This window comes from Dermacentor silvarum, chromosome 5, assembly GCF_013339745.2.
Source record: "Dermacentor silvarum isolate Dsil-2018 chromosome 5, BIME_Dsil_1.4, whole genome shotgun sequence".
Lineage (NCBI taxonomy): Eukaryota > Metazoa > Arthropoda > Arachnida > Ixodida > Ixodidae > Dermacentor > Dermacentor silvarum.
In genome coordinates, this window is record NC_051158.1 from 92,588,239 (window position 1) to 92,601,356 (window position 13,118).

At 48.9% G+C, this 13,118-nt stretch overlaps 1 long non-coding RNA gene across 1 annotated transcript in view; it reads left to right on the top strand.

Moving 5' to 3' along the window:
* Window positions 1-12,863, top strand: part of LOC119453604 (uncharacterized) — a 32,183-nt gene extending 19,320 nt beyond the window's left edge. Inside the window, exon 3 of the long non-coding RNA XR_007467195.1 lies at window positions 12,620-12,863. This is a non-coding gene — a long non-coding RNA (uncharacterized LOC119453604). The remainder of the gene's footprint in view (window positions 1-12,619) is intronic.
* Window positions 12,864-13,118: the final 255 nt, after the last annotated feature.

Below are 13,118 nucleotides of genomic sequence, written 5' to 3' on the forward strand. Positions count from 1 at the left end.
TTTCGTTCCGAATAACTAGTATATTTCGAATATAGTATATAAATAACTACGTATATTTGGAAATGAACTACACATATCTGTTCATTTGATGCGTACCGTGTTCATTTGGGTGGGCCGAAACCCCGTGAGCTCGCAGCGATGTTTGACCAGCAATGACAATTTTGTCGCGATTCTGCAGCATTTGCGCTTTACCTTGTTGATGCAAGAGAGAGCTTTGCGTAAAAAGATGACTTTAATTCATTGGTTAGTTAGCACAGCTGCTCCACCCAGGCCAGGTTAACAGCAGGTGTTCGTCTGTGTTCAGGTTTAAAAGAAACCATTAAAAAGTTTTGTTGCTGCTGTGTAGTATGTGTATGCCTGTATGTTATTATCGAAGAAATGAAAATTTTTTCTTCTTTATGACAACTTAAGCCCGACCCTCATAGAATGAATTTCTGGCGTCCGACGGCGGCCGCTCGGCGGCCGGTGTCAAAAATCGGGACGCGTGCCACCAACTTGGAGGGGATAGATATTGTTACAACGCTGGGAACAAGGTGGAAGAAGAAGGGCTGGTGTCGGAAAACAACAACGTTATGGAGTTGCCTGCGCTGCCTGTCTCTTGTAATATCAGCTGTAAATAGATTTCACTGTTACTTTCATTCTTGTGTCACATTTTGGTGGAGCTGCGGGGTACATCTCATGCGAGACGGAGCTCCGAAGCGGACGTAGCCTGGCCGTTACCACCATGCCGACTGACGAAGCAGCTACAACGGCGACCACAACGGTGCCCACTATGCCAACCGTCATCTTGGCTCAGCCCCGTGACCCTGGCACGTTTACGGGACCGACAACCTGGACGTCGAAGATTGGCTCTGGCTGTATGAGCGTGTCAGCGAAAGTAACAGGTGGGACCAGACCGTCATGTTAGCCAATCTGATCTACTACTTGAACGCACGGCAAGGGTCCGGTTTCAGACACAGGAAGAGGAGCTAACGTGTTGGGAGCAATGTAAGAAAAAGCTCTGCGACCTTTTCGGGAGGACAGTTGGGCGACAACGGGCCGCGAAGAGGGAACTCGGAACTCGCGCCCAGACGTCAACCGAGTCATACGTGACGTATATTCAGGACGTTCTTGCCCTTTGCCGCAAGGTGGACAAGCGAATGCCGGAAGATGAAAAGGTGAAACATGTGCTGAAGGGCATAGCTGACGATGCCTTTAACCTGCTCGTGTACAAGAACTGCACCAGCATCGACGACATCATAAGTGAATGCAGACGTTTCGAAGAAGCTAAAGGCCGTCAAATTGTCCATCAGTATACCCGTCTTCCGAAATACAGCCGCTACAGCATCGTGCGAAGACCATTCCGCGCCGCAGCCGACCACGTCCGAAAGCATTGCGCGCATCGTTCGCCGAGAGATAGAGGCCGTATCGCCGGTTAACTCCCAGACGTATGCCCTGAACGATTTTCTCGACCGACGGTTTCCCTAATCCAGTCTGTCGTTCGCGAAGAACTGGCGAACCTTGGTGTTCCCTCCGTTTGCCCCATCAACCGATCTGATGCCTTTACTACTACTGTCCCGGCTCCGCGAACCAGTACCTCTCATGGCTCTATCGTAACCCAATGGAATGGTGAACACCAGATGACAGGCCTATTTGCTTTAACTGCCGACGTGTTGGCCATATTGCTCGTCACTGCCACAACACCTGGGCACGCTCATGTTCGATCTCCACTCCAACCAGACCATCGCTCACCAGGTAGTCGCCCGCTGCTGGAAGAACCCACAGAGCCTTACCACCGTGCTGAGACCTCGCCACCTACACGGCCGAGTCATTCGCTTTCTCCTCGACGGCCCCTGCCTCGCCCAGCTACTCTTCGCCGTTCTCCGTCGGCCCATGTACCGGCGCTCATCGGAAAACTGACGGGTGCAGCTCCGAAGGGTGACGCTGCTACATCGACCCGGACTGAAATTCCTCTGCTGACCCTGCCGACGAATAGAAATTTACTTCAGGTGTATATGGATGGTGGTCCTTGTAACAGCTTTAATTGATACCAGGCGCGCACATCTCTATCATAAGTGACCATCTTCGTCGACGCCTGACTAAAGTCATCACACCTGCTGCGTCCTGTGTTCTGCGGGTCACTGATGGCAGAACGCTGGCCGTCATAGGAATGTGCGCTGCTCGTGTCAGTGTCGCCGGCCGTCAGACCTCTGTCCTTTTCACTATTCTGGAAGAATGTCCCCACGACGTTATTTTGGGTCTTGATTTTCTATCGGCACATTCGGCGTTGATTGATTTCTCCGCGTGACTTGTTCAGCTCAATTTGCCCTGCTCTTCTGGCCCCCCTGAGGAAGTTTCCAACAGATTGTGTTCAACCGAGCACATTCGTCTTGCCCCCCAAGCTATGACGTGCGTCGTTATTTCGCCCTCCCCACCTGTGCCTGACGGCGATTACATCGTCTCTCCTAATTCGGACGTCCCCCTGACCCATAACATTGCGCTTCCTCACACTGTCGTCAATGTTACGAACATTTCTACGTGCCTGCCTATTCTAAACTTCGGACCATACAGCCACGTTCTACCGCAAGACATAGCTTTAGGCACGCTGTCATCTTGCGAAGACTACCCTTGGCCTTGACGACTGAAACGTCATCTCAAGGTGCTTCATCGCCTTCTTCACGAACTACCTTACCCGACGTCTCCAACATGATTTCCGATGTTTTCGCCCACCGCCGGAATCGTTCAGCGCGCGGCGACAAGCCTGATCCCTTCAGGAGGCAGCACTTCCAGCCATTGCATCATGGGATTGATGCGGTGGTCCTGGTCGCCCGCTTTGAACTGAATTTGGCGTTGTTTTTGTAGAATTCATTTCGTTCGTAGCAAATGACTGCGCAAACGGCTTTTGCTTAGTCTCGTGCTGCTTCGACGAGAGAGTGTTATGGCTAATCTTGAGGAATTTTCGAGATCGCTTGGAGAGACGCTCATGGCGGCGTGGCGTTCGGACGTGTCCGCATCGACTTCCGCCAACCGACGCTGATCTACTTGGTCCAATGTGTTTTCCCTCCAAATTTCTACTGGAACCTTTCCGGGAAGTTGCAAGGAACAGTTAGATACCGCAGTTATCACGGTAGGTCCACTAAAACCTTTTTTGTAGGTCCTTTCTCCGACACCGAGGGTTAAGTCTATCTGGGCTTAGTGCGACATCGGCTCGGCCGCAGCGCGGGAAGGCGCGGCGGCTCGCTCGGCCGACCCCCAAGAACGTTCTAGAAATTCCGCCATGCCTCACGAGGAAATGGTAGTGGGAGAGCAAATCTCCAAAGAGGAAGCCGAGTCCAACGGCTGGATTACCGCTCACAGAAAGCGGAACGCGGACAAAACCCGCGTCGAGAATGAGACGCACAAGGCAAGGCAAAACGACGCCCGCGTTGGCGCCAAACAAGCCGGCCAGCTAACAAAGGTTGCCGCGGCCTCCAGGCTACCGCGCCTGCCCAAATCCCACTTTCGAGTTGTCGTCCGCCCAGGGGGAGGGCTGGACGTGCGAAAATGCAGTCAAATCAAAGTCACGCACGCCATTTTAATGGCGGCCAGGCTGCCCCCGGCGGCCGGCGAGGAGGATATCGTGTGTGCGAATGCCATGCAGAATATCTTGTTATAAGCACACCCTCCGAAAAGAACGCCAATGCATACTCGAAGGTCCGGGCGATAATCCTGGCGGGATAAACGGCACCCTATCGCGGCTTACATTACGCCTCCGGGTAATACCTGTAGAGGCGTGGTCAGAGGCATTGATGCCGATCTTGCTGAAGCTGCGCTGCAAAGTCTTTTTGTCACACCCAGAAACCCGATGGTGCTCGGAGTAAGGCGCATAAAGGAGTCGACTACCGTGATCATACTGTTCAATGGCATGAAAGTGCCTAACACGTCCGCTGCGGCCCCAACATGGTACGCTGCACGCTGTACAAGAGGCAAATAGAAACTTGCCGCAACTGCGGCCGAGTCGGTCACAGGCACGACGTCTGCCCCAGACCAACCGCAAAAGTGTGTGAAAAGTGTGGAACTTTGCAAACCACCAACGGACACGAATGCGTGCAACCGAAGTGCGCGCTCTGCGGAGACGCTCACCTCACCGGCGACCAACCTGCAAAAACAGGTATCAAGTTCCTTATGTCGTCAGGAGACGACGTACAAGAAGGAGGAAAGGCGGCAACAAGAAGAAGAACGCAACGAGCAACGCTGGGGGTCGGGGAATCCCCGCTTCAGCCGAAACGCCACCTGTGGAGGCACCCAGGAACGCCACCACCCAGGCTCCCAGGAACGCCACCGCGGAACGCTCTAGATCGAGATCCAGGAGCGGATCCCAGGTCCGGAACAACTCACAACCCACCTGGGCAGACAAGGCAACCAAACAGGTGAGACCCATGCCCCTACGCAACAAGGGCAACTCCAAGAGAAAACGCTAGCCAAAATTCAATCACTAGAGCGCGAAAACGCGTCTCTTAGAAAGGAATTATCTGAGATTAGATCACTATTGCAAGAAATGCAGCAGAGAGAACGCGCGATCGGCGGCCAAGCTGCAGCAGCCGCCACCTCTCTCAACAGAGGCGCTAAATGCAGGGCGGGCCCCGAGCCCATGGACGAGGAGACGCTTAACGTCTCGGCCGTCAAACAACTGCTTGACCAGCTAAGATTGGACATAGTTACCGAAATTAGCCCTATCAAGCTCCAACTGACCGAGCACGACACGCGAGGCTCCAAATTTTAGAATCCGACAGGCAGCGCGCGCTGCCCGGTACGCCCACACCGCGTAAGTAAAATGGCTAACGCAAGCAATCTAGTCATCTGGCAATGGAATTGCGCCAGCTTCCGCAAAAGGAAGGCAGTCTTGCAACAACTACTTAGCTCTGCTAACGAAAGGCCGTCAGTTATCCTCCTCCAGGAAACGCTCACCGACGTGATGCGCTCTTCGCGACTATCGTGCAGAAGCACACTTTTCGGAGGGCAAAAGGGGAGTAGCGGCATTCGTCTCAAAGAATCTCGACTATTTACGTCACGACGTTAGGCCAGACTTGAAAGTTGAACACATTATGATCGAGCTTATCCCAACGATAGACTCAAACAATCGTTTTCATCTGAACGTGTACAGCTCACCAGCCGACAGAAAGGAGACGTTTAACGCTCTCTTCCAGAAAGCATGTAAAATTGCAGGCAATCATCCACATCATAGCAGGGACTTTAACGCACAACACCAGGATTGGGGATACTTGAAGGACACGGCCAAGGGAAAGGCCCTCGCGGAAGATATCGCAGCTTGCGGTCTCACCTTGGTCACCGATCCAAGATACCCCACCAGAATTGGCAACTCAGTCAGCAGAGATACCACGCCTGATGACTATGGTTAGGAATGCGGAGGAACCCGTGTGGACTAATTTACAAGAGAACCTCAGCAGTGATCACTACATCAGCATCGCGATAAGGGTCTCATCACCGCCGCTCAGAAAATTCAGAGTAACGGACTGGGACCTCTTTAGGAATATCAGAAAGCAGGACGAGACTGATTACAGCTCGTTAGAGGAATTATTCGCTCGCCTCAAAGAAGACGTTGCTGCTTCCACAAAGGAAGTACAGACGGACAAGGAGGTAGAGCGCATGGACAGTAGATTAGCACACCTGCTAGAAGCCAAAAAACACGCTACAGGCAAATGGAAAACACAAAAGTTAAATAGACGCCTACGCAAAAGGATTGCAGAGCTTAATAGGAAAATAGATGAGCATAGCCAACGCTCGCTCGGCAGAAATGGGACGAAGTATGCAATGCCGTCGACGGGCAAATGAGGAGCGGAGCGAAGTGGAACATCCTCAAGCATCTGCTTGGGGACAAACAATCCAAAGCCAATCAGCGGCTCACTATCGATAGACTCATTCACAACTTAAAGAACTCTGGCATGACCGAGAACCAAATTACAGATGATCTGGCTTCGAGATACCTCTGTATTGAACCCGGTTCGAACAATGACTACCCCCTGCGACGCACGAGAACGGAACGGACCCTCTGGGCTCCCCCTTCACGTGCGCGGAGGTGAGAGAGGTACTATACGAACTCATTGCAGATCAGCACGGGTCCCGATGGATCACAAATAAACTTTTAAAGAATTTGGATGACGGGGCCATCGAGCTCCTCACGAATAGCATCAACGAGGTTTGGGGAGACGGGCGAGGTACCGCTGGAGTGGCGCGTCGCGACTGTAATCCTCATCCCGAAACCGGGGAAACCTTTAGAGATTGGCTCGCTCCGGCTGATTTCACTCACTTCGTGTGTGGGGAAGGTTGCCGAGCACGTCATTCTCAATAGGGCCATTAAATTCACTGAGGAAAGGAATCTCCTTCCGTTTAATCAAATTGGATTCAGACCATCCATGTCCACACAGGACGTAATGATACTTATAAAGCACAAGATCATTGACAAGGCCTCCAGAGACACCAGCCGTTCTGGCACTGGACCTGGAAAAGGCCTTCGACAAGGTAGCACATGCTCACATACTCGATTCCATTAAAGAAGCGGGTCTGGGCGAAAAGTTCTACAAGTACGTCAGCTCCTTTCTTAAAGACAGAAAAGCCACCATTCGCCTAGGAACTCTGGGCTCGAAAACATTTGATCTCGGATCCAGAGGCACCCCGCAAGAGGCAGTCCTCTCCCCGTTCTTATTCAACTTATCTATGAGAGCTCTCTCCCGCAACCTGGCCGAAATTGAAGGTCTCGGTCATGCCTTCTACGCCGACGACATTACAGTCTGGTGCGATAGAGGTAGTGACGGGCAGATCGAAGAGAAATTACAAACAGCGATCAAAGTCGTTCAGGATTTTCTCAACAAGGCAGGACTCTCCCTGTCGGCTAAGAAATCGGAACTGCTACTATACCGACCTACAATGGGTGCAAAGAAAGGGAATCCTCCCGATATCTCTATCACCACCGAGAACGGATCCGTTATCCCGGTCGTACAAAGAGTCAGAATCCTCGGCATGTTCCTGGAGGAGGACGGCAGTAATGATTACACCTTAGATCGTATTGCAACCAAAGCTGATTCCATGACAAAGTTAATCACGAGGGTGGCCAACAAACGAGGGGGGTTATCGGAGGAGAATCTTCGGCGACTCTTCCATGCCTTCCTCATAAGCCACATTAACTACATAGCCCTGGCCCACAAGTGGAGTAGAAGGGACAAGGCTAGACTAGAATCAATCATTCGCAAGAGCATAAAAAAGGCACTGGGTCTCCCACAGACCAGTACCGAAAGACTCTTGGAGCTAGGCGTCCACAACACCTTTGATGAGATAGTTGAGGCACAACAGGTAGCACAAGTTGCAAGACTGGCTTCCACGGAAGCCGGCAGACAGCTACTAGCGTATATCGGTAAAGGTTCCAGCATCACCAGACAGAGGGAGTGCGCGCTCCCCGTTAAAGTCAGGGAAATGTATTCGGTATCCCAGATACCTAGAAACATGCACCCTGAACACAATTACGGCAGACGTAAAGCGAGAGCCAGGGCCCTTCTTAACCTAGCGGCTAAGATTGAGGACAACGTCGCCTTCGTTGACGCTGCGCAATACGCAGCTTCCAATCACTTGTTTCGGTGGCTACCTCGCTGCGGGGGGAGCTGCTGACGTCGCTTACGCATAAATATACGAACGCCGACAAAGCTGTACAGGTGGCCGTAGCCATCGCCATGGCCACCACGAATCGTTCCACTATTTTCACAGATTCGCGAGCTGCCACCAGAGCATTCATGAAAGGCTCGGTATGCAAGGAAGCCGCTCGCGTTCTCTCTGCTGCATCTTGGACAGGCAAAAAGCACTTAATCTGGTTCCCCGGTCACATGGGCAGCGATGCTCATGAAGCCGTTCCCAACGCCAACGAACTTGCACACTTCCAGGCGCGAAGTCTCACTCGCCGCGCCGGAAGTGGGCAATCGGAGGCCGGGGGAGGGCAGTGGCAAAGGGACACTCTTCTCACTTTTAATGAGGTCTGCAAGCACTATCAACTGGGGCGTCGGAAGTTTCCGCTTCCCAACCCACACCTAAACAGACCACAGGCAATCACCCTGCGAATGCTGCGGACGGGGACTTATCCGTCTCCATTTATTTATTCAAAATTTATAGAAGGCATCGATCCGGGCTGTCCGCGCTGCGGACATCCCAAATGCACTCTTAAACACATGCTCTGGCAGTGCCTAGATTTGCGCGGGGGCTCAGGGTCTCCCTCTCGGAGGAAGACTGGCTCCGGCTCGTCACCAGCTCCGCCAAGGAAGAGCAGCTCAGGGCTGTCCAGAGAGCCCGCGAGATCGCCGAGAGACTCAGCCTCCCGGCTCCATCGTGGGTGCGGCCCGCAGACGATGTCCCTAAGGAGGACACACATCGTCTTCTCAGGACCAAAATAAAAGTTCTTTGTCGGTCTGTCTGTCGAGATCGCTTCTCGTTTTGAACGCACCTAAGCCTAACGAGAGAAATTTTCTTTGAGATGCGAGCGCCACATGTCGATAAAGTTGGGAGATAGCCACGACGACAGCATATGGCCTCTGAGACGGGAAGATTTCGGAGGCTATGGTAGACAGCTTGTACTGCTTGTCTGTTTCGCTGCAGATCGGGGGACATGGGAAGTAAAAATACAACGTGCTCCTGGCTTCCATTGCGCTGCCTCTCGCTCTTTCCAAACGCACACACACACAGAATTACTTAGGTGCCCTATATATGCGAAAATCAAAGCGTAATAGAATACCGTCCCGCACATAAACTACGCCATCACGCTATACTAAAACTCTCTGCAAAGTTGTTTGCAGAACGGTAACGCTGTTACCCTTAACCCCGCTATTATGCTTAAGTTACCTAAAACTGTCTAATGACACTACCTACTGTATTCGCATGGACACAATGTTGGCAGGGCCAATCTGTTTTCTGCGCTTTCTGGAGGTTGCAAATAGCCAAGAGTAAAATGTAGAAGAAATAACTCAAGAAAATTATAAAATGCTAAGTTATGACGTTATTAAGTGTCGCAACATGCTAAACCTTACTGTGGGTTACATTTAAAAAACAGTAATCTCCTGCTTCACGGCTGGCCACATTCATAGCGGCTCGGCGGCGTTCGCCGCTGGATCGTCGCATGAGGGGCGGTGAGGCGAAAACATGGCGGCGAGTCTCGCTACATTTTTTGATGCGCGAACATCGTCGGTGAAGTTCGCTCCATGAGGGTCAGGCTTTATTGAAAACTTTGGCTGAGGTGGCAGCCCATGACATCACTGCACTCCATGTCTTCCGACATTCATAGATTTTATAGTTGAAAACCTTTATGTTGAAGTATGTTCTGATTTTAGAACACTGGGCATTGGACAATCATGTGATGTATATATGAGGAAATCCGACAGGTCAACCAGCTATGCTTCGATGTTTTCTGAGATTCCCCTCGAGATACTGGACTAGCAAAATGCTCATTATTAGCAGTAGCATCTGGTGTGGTCGGATTTTCGCATTCCGTAATTGCAGTTTGGTTTTCAACAACCACTGAAGATGAGTCACAACAAGACACCTCCACCTCTTTGATTTCTGTGATTTTGAAACTGGATAACTGTTTTGTCTGAAACACACATCAGGGTCCACATAGGCGACCAGCCACTTCAATGCCCCTCATGCTCTCAGACTTTGTGATCCTATATCACTGCACCATCTGTTCCAAGTTGTTTGTGTTGGCCAATCATTTGAGGGAACAATCACTTGAGGGAACCTCGCCATGGTGGGTTAGCGGCTATGACATTGCTCTGCTAAGCACGAGGTCATGGGATCAAAAGTCGGTTGCGGCAGCCACATTTTGATGGCGGCGAATTCTGAAAATGCTGGTGTGCCGTGCATTGGATGCACATCAAAGGGAAACTCTGGCGTTTTTTAACTGTATTGAAATATTCTCATTTTCAAGTGGTGTTGACACTCTCGTCACCGGCAGGGTTGTTCAATTTGATTAGAAAGTCATCACTAACTTTAAATAACCAATAAACAAAGAACCGAAACTGAAACGGGTAGCTGCTTCGTTTGACGTCTTCGATCAGTTGATGTCGGATCCTACACTGCCGTAATGTAAACATGCAGTAGATGTGGTGCTAACAACAAAAAAGCGAAGCTGACGATGTCTTCTGACCACACTCGGAGCTATTCCATCTCGTTCGAACTAGATATGAGCGCTCAAGGATTGCCGTTTGCTTTTGACGTTCCACATGATGCAGCTAACGTGCCCCAAGCTCTGTGCATTGTGCTGCGGCAAGACGACGAGAAGCACTGGTTATCACGTCTTTCAAAACGATGATTGTCGGCCGTCGTCTTGTTGAAAGAGGAGCACCTTCGTCACTTCTGGACGAGGTGACGGTGTAACCTCTGACATCACGAACACAAGGTGGCCATTAAAAGTCATACAACAATCCCCAGGTGGTCAAAATTAATCCGCAGTCCCCTACTACGGCGTGCCTCATAATCAGTTTGCGGTTTTGGCAAATAAAACCCCAGAATTCAATTATTATCAAATCACATTTTAATTGCCTGTTGGATTAATAGGTGCACTCCTTCTTGGGAGCCGTCTTTCTTGCGGCTCTGTTCAAGCTGTGTCATTGTCTTGCACATAAGCATTTGTTTACAGTAATTGAATGATCTGCATTCATTATGAATTGACAGTGTTTTCGAGCATTATATAAGTTGTGGAGCTTAGTGATTGTAAGTATTGTTTATGTGTTTTCTGCTTGCTTGTGTTCGTATACAAATAGCCTCTTTTGCAATTTGTTAAAAACCCAATCCCCTCTTCATACCACTATATTTTGCATTTCATTGTGTTTTGTGCTCCAGAGAAGTTAATTGATAGCACTTGGAAGTTCATTTATTTTTGCGATTGAGTGCACTTTTTATGAGGTATCCAACAGCGATTAAAATTTTGAGCAGAGTATCCTACTTCATTCTGCCTTTCGTTCAACTACGGAAGCAGAAGTTCTTCTTTCACTGGTGAGCCATGTTTCTCCGGCTGTATTTGTATAAAGTCGTATTTTGACAGCCATGCAATGATAAATACACTGGACACAATGTTACTGTGCATGCGGGTAGAGTATGGGCCAGTCCTGTTTTGTATATCTGAAAAAACTCCAGAATCACTTTCGTCTTGTTGAAAGAGGAGCACCTTCGTTGCTTCTGGACGAGGTGACAGTGTAACCTCTGACTTACGAACACAAGGCGGCCTGTAAAAGTCATACAACAACAATTGGAGAGTTCCTAAAAACTAAGATCACTTCATAGCCTGTGTTCTCTTGTTCTAATCTTGAAGAATTACCTGTGCTTTGCTTACTATGTTTATAGCATGCAATAATGCACCTGTTTGCATAAAATAAACATAAGAGCATGAGCACTTAATGGCCCGTCAAGATACTGCTAGGAGTACTAGACACCTTACACAATTTATTTGACGCTGCGCAATATCTGTTGTTTTCTATTCGTTTGTGTGGTAGAAGCAGTGGTTTGCTATGGTGCATTGTTAGTTGTATTCTCCACAGTAGACATGACTGTGGAATGCATTGATGGACTGCATTGCTTATTCTTTGTTGAGGTAGCTATACATTGTGAGACGATGCCCGGTTTACCTTGCCTACTGTTTCAATAATTTCACCTGCACTTATATTGAATGTTTTACTGGTGCATAGGCTGTGGTAAAAAGAACAAACTTTAATGAGTATGCCAACATGATCACAATGGGTAACAAAGGCTAACACTATGGTGTACAAATGTCTGGGCATCAAGTTAGTCATTTTAAGACAATGTATCCTAAATGGCTGACAATTACATAAATTTTTATCTGCACTGTTGTACATGCAGTATTTTTTTGTCTGATAAATATTGAGGATAGCATTAAGCTTTCAGTATAGTGTGAAAGCTTTTCATAATACAAAACTTTCTTTTTTGTGAAAGTATGTTATTTCACCTGGCCATTAAAGAAAGCATATTCCCTCCTTTGTGCTGTGTGCACACCAAGATAGTGCATGAAAAGCAAAAGCAGTGATGAAGATAATGTTTAAAACATGTTGCTTACATCATGATAAGCCTCTGGTTGGCCCTGTGCTGCAAGTTTGAATATTAGGTAGAATGTTTCAAGTGTAGACAGCTGGGTGCTTGCTTTCAATGGCAGTATGCCATGTAGTGCGGGCCTGCTTTTTTGACTGTTTTTGACAATGTTTTACACCAGGCATAATTTTGAAGTCGGTAGTAGGTGATTTCCAGTTATGCTATACATGAAATAGCTGACGTGCCTGTAGAGAGTTCTCACATGTAGTCCACATTCTATAAGTTTGATTACACTGGGTGAATTGAAAATTCTCAAACCAATAATTCCCTAGCTTTACGTTTTTCATGATTGTAAAGATGCAATAAATGTGCTGAAACTCAATTTCCAGTGGAGAATATTAATTGGTGCCTGAAGGGAATATGAATATTGCGGAAGAGTGGTTTGTTTGACAATTTTTTATATCACGCTCAAGAACTACAGGACTAACAAAAGGCTTATCATTAGCAATAGAGCCTGTGTGTTCTAATTGTGGCATTTCTTAAATGCAATTTGGTTTTCATTGTGCAGGATCAAAGCAGTCATCCTGGCCATCAACTACCGCGGATGACAAGTCGCAGCAAATGAACCTCCACCGCTGTGATATCTGCGAATATGAAACTGGAACACTGTCCAATCTAAAAACACACATCAGGCTTCACATAAAGGAGCGGCTATTTCAATGCCATTTGTGCCCTCAAAGCTTCTCGGAAAGATCTAGCCTGACTACGCATTTGCGCATTCACTCAGGCGAGAAGCCATTTCACTGCCCTTCATGCTCTATGAGCTTCTCGCGAAAGGGCAATCTGAACAGACACCTGCTTGTCCACACTGGTGAGCCCATTTAAATGCGATTTGTGCCCTCGAAGTTTCTCGGAAAGATCTAGACTGACTATGCATTTGCGCATTCACTCAGGTGAGAAGCCATTTCACTGCCCTTCATGCTCTCTGAGCTTCTCGCAAAAGGGCACTCTTAACAGACACCTGCTTGTCCACACTGGCGAGCGCCATTTCAATGCCATTTGTGCCC